The sequence below is a fragment of the Populus nigra genome, chromosome 2 (assembly GCF_951802175.1).
Source record: "Populus nigra chromosome 2, ddPopNigr1.1, whole genome shotgun sequence".
In the NCBI taxonomy this organism is placed as follows: domain Eukaryota; kingdom Viridiplantae; phylum Streptophyta; class Magnoliopsida; order Malpighiales; family Salicaceae; genus Populus; species Populus nigra.
Genome location: NC_084853.1, coordinates 16,381,663 through 16,385,689, shown reverse-complemented (window position 1 = coordinate 16,385,689; position 4,027 = coordinate 16,381,663).

Sequence of the window (4,027 nt, the reverse complement as noted above, 5' to 3'; positions counted from 1 at the left end):
AGGAATGGATTCGGCAGGCAGCATGCAATGGTCTATGCGAGTCTTTGAGCTTGTGACTTGGCATGGACGTGGGACTTAGGTGATGGACCTTCTAAGTCAGCAGCTGACGCAGCAGAAACTGGCAGCTGGGGCTGGCAAGCAGACAGCCCGAAAATGGGGGAAGTGGCAGCTTCATGGGAGGCAGAACATGGGAGCATAACTTGGGTGCTGGCCGGGCCACTATGTCCTGAAAACATGGGATAATGGGTGTGAGGTAGTGCTCCACCATGTCCTGAAAACATGGGAGCGTGGGGGAGAGGTAGTGCTCCACTAGTTCCTGAAAATGGGGGATAATGGGGAGGAGCCTTTGCAGCTCCTTTGCTTGTCTATAAATACAAGATGCAGCTCTTGTGTGTAGGGAGAGCATTCGGGTGAGGGTGTTCCCAAATGTAGGGAGCATTCGGGTGAGAGTGTTCCAAATGTAAAGAGCATTCGGGTGGGAATGTTCAAAATGTAAGGGCGTTCGGGTGGGGATGTCCAGCATGTAGGGGCATGCAAGAACACTAGTTAGAGGTAGCTTGTGTAGCATGTAAACTTTGTGCATAGCACACATACGGATTTGTGTATAGTTTCCTTTGTGTATGAGATTAATAAAGGTTGGGAAAGATTTCCTGTAAAGCTTGTTGTGCACTTTGATTCCTATTCTTGCTTGTGTATTCCGCTTGCTTAGTTACTAGGCAAACACGAGTGGGAGTGGCGAGGGAAGGCTGAGTCTAGTGAGGGACTAGGCTGCCGCACGGGTTGGATTTCGTTGCGAAAAATCACCCCCGTGACACCTGCCATGGTGGTGAGGGGCGGCGAGGACCGTGAAAGCTAGAGTTTTTCAGAGGCTGCCGGGAAAAAGGCCCCTCGGGTGGCGGGGTGCGAGGACCAGGCGCGTCATTCAATTCTCTTCCCTATCAACTTGGCTCCCGTTGGCGGGATTGGAGGCCTACTGTTTGTTACAGGGCTAAAATCGTCAGGGGAAGAGCTGACGAAACAATGCTGGTTTGGATGCAGGGGGTAGTGTTGGAATCGGCAGCGCGGACAAAATCGGCAAAGTCGACAAAAAAGACTGTTGGTCTGGACATCGGGGCAGCGGCAGCCATGCCGACAGGGGGGGAAATCGGCAGCGCAGATTTGTGCAGCTGCAGGTTCGTCGGGGAAATCGGCAGCGCAGATTTTTCGATGAACATGGGCTGGAAGATGGACTGTCCAGGCCAGGCAGGGAAATTCGTCAAGGGGACACGCTGACGAAAGTAGGCTCGTCGGTGAAAATCGGCAGCGCAGATTTTTCGACGAACAGGGGCTGGATGCTGGACCGGCCGGGCCAGGCAGGAAAATTCGTCAGGGGGGCACGCTGACGAAAAGAGGGGCTGCCGCGTGGAAAATCGGCAGCGCAGATTTTTCGACGAACATTCGTCAGGGGGGCACGCTGACGAAAAGAGGGGCTGCCGCGTGGAAAATCGGCAGCGCAGATTTTTCGACGAACAGGGGCTGGATGCTGGACCGGCCGGGCCAGGCAGGAAAATTCGTCAGGGGGGCACGCTGACGAAAAGAGGGGCTGCCGCGTGGAAAATCGGCAGCGCAGATTTTTCGACGAACATTCGTCAGGGGGGCACGCTGAGGAAAACAGGGGCTGCCGCGTGGAAAATCGGCAGCGCAGATTTTTCGACGAACATTCGTCAGGGGGGCACGCTGAGGAAAACAGGGGCTGCCGCGTGGAAAATCGGCAGCGCAGATTTTTCGACGAACAGGGGCTGGATGCTGGACCGGCCGGGCCAGGCAGGAAAATTCGTCAGGGGGGCACGCTGACGAAAAGAGGGGCTGCCGCGTGGAAAATCGGCAGCGCAGATTTTTCGACGAACAGGGGCTGGATGCTGGACCGGCCGGGCCAGGCAGGAAAATTCGTCAGGGGGGCACGCTGACGAAAAGAGGGGCTGCCGCGTGGAAAATCGGCAGCGCAGATTTTTCGACGAACAGGGGCTGGACTGGCCGGGCCAGGCAGGAAAATTCGTCAGGGGGGCACGCTGACGAAAACAGGGGCTGCCGCGTGGAAAATCGGCAGCGCAGATTTTTCGACGAACAGGGGCTGGACTGGCCGGGCCAGGCAGGAAAATTCGTCAGGGGGGCACGCTGACGAAAGTAGGCTCGTCGTGGAAAATCAGCAGCGCAGATTTTTCGACGAACAGGGGCTGGACGCTGGACTGGGCCAGGCAGGAAAATTCGTCAGGGGGGCACGCTGACGAAAACAGGGGCTGCCGCGTGGAATGGCAGCCTACACGCAGATGCGAATTCGGCAGCGCACGATGGCTTGAGCAGGTCATGGGTTCGACTTGGCGCGATCTGAAACCTGGACGAGGGACTGTCGACGCTGGACGAGCCAGCGCGGTGGCCTGTCGTGCCCCGTTCAGGGGGGGCCTGCCGCGGAGACAGCCCTCGCGGGCTCGACAGCGCAGGCCAGCGTCCCCGACGTCGCTGGCCGCGGCAGGCGAGCTGCCGGGGTTCCCGCATTCCTACAAGAAAACGTCGTGCTTTCCACATGAAACCAATCCAGTAAAATCAGCCATATTTTTATGAGGCTGCCCACTGAATTTGGGGTCATTCCGGGCCGGTTCCTAGTTTTGCGGATTTACTCGATTTCTAATGGTAGGAAAATTAAAACAAATACTTCCCGACCTCGAAAAATTCTGGGAAAATTAATGAAGGTGGATTGGATTTTTGCCAACCTCTCTGCAAAATTTCAGCTCAAAATACCAAGAAATGAATTTTTTAGAGGGGGGGTGACAGCTGGGACCTAGTAGTGTCTCCCCCTGCCAGAGCTGCAATGACACTTATTGCTCTTTAGGGAGCCACCAGGCCGGCGCCCCTCAAAGACCACACGCGCGCGCGCGCCCGCCCGCGCTGGGCGCTGGGGCGCTGGGGCCTGAGGGCCTGGGGCCCTTGGGGGCCCTTGGGCGCTTGGGCGCGCGCGCGCGGCCCCCGCAGCCATGCCGCGCCGCGCGACGCGCGGACAGCCCCTGCTGGCTTGCTCTCTCGCCCGCGGGGGGGCTGCCTTCGGGCCCTGGCCCCCCGCGTTCTGGCCTGCCCCCTGCGGGGGAGAGGCTAGGCGCTGCAGGGGCCAGCCCGACGTCGCTGGCCGCGGCAGGCGACAGCCCCTGCTGGCTTGCTCTCTCGCCCGCGGGGGGGCTGCCTTCGGGCCCTGGCCCCCCGCGTTCTGGCCTGCCCCCCGCGTGGGAGAGGCTAGGCGCTGCAGGGGCCAGCCCGACGTCGCTGGCCGCGGCAGGCGACAGCCCCTGCTGGCTTGCTCTCTCGCCCGCGGGGGGGCTGCCTTCGGGCCCTGGCCCCCCGCGTTCTGGCCTGCCCCCCGCGTGGGAGAGGCTAGGCGCTGCAGGGGCCAGCCCGACGTCGCTGGCCGCGGCAGGCGAGCCGCCGGGGTTCCCGCATTCCTACAACAAAACGTCGTGCTTTCCACATGAAATCAATCCAGTAAAATCAGCCATATTTTTATGAGGCTGCCCACTGAATTTGGGGTCATTCCGGGCCGGTTCCTATTTTTTCCGATTTCCTCGATTTTTAATGGTAGGAAAATAAAAAAAAATACTTCCCGACCTCGAAAAATTCTGGAAAAATTAATAAAGTTGGATTGGATTTTTGCCAACCTCTGTGCAAAATTTCAGCTCAAAATACCAAGAAATGAATTTTTTAGAGGGGGGGTGACAGCTGGGACCTAGTAGTGTCTCCCCCTGCCAGAGCTTCAATGACACTTATTGCTCTTTAGGGGGGTGCCCCCTGACTGGCCATGGGGCGCGCTGGCCTGGCGCCCATAGGCCTGCCGCGGGGGATATGTGGGCTGTTGCTAAACTCGGACTAAGGTGGGGGGCCTCATGGCCCGAAGTATTGCCGGCATCGATGACCCGTTTTCCGGCCGGCGACGACCCGATTCCGGCCACCGTCTTCGGGACCCGCTCCAAGCCGTCGGGCGCGTTGGGGCTGCTTATCCGCGGCG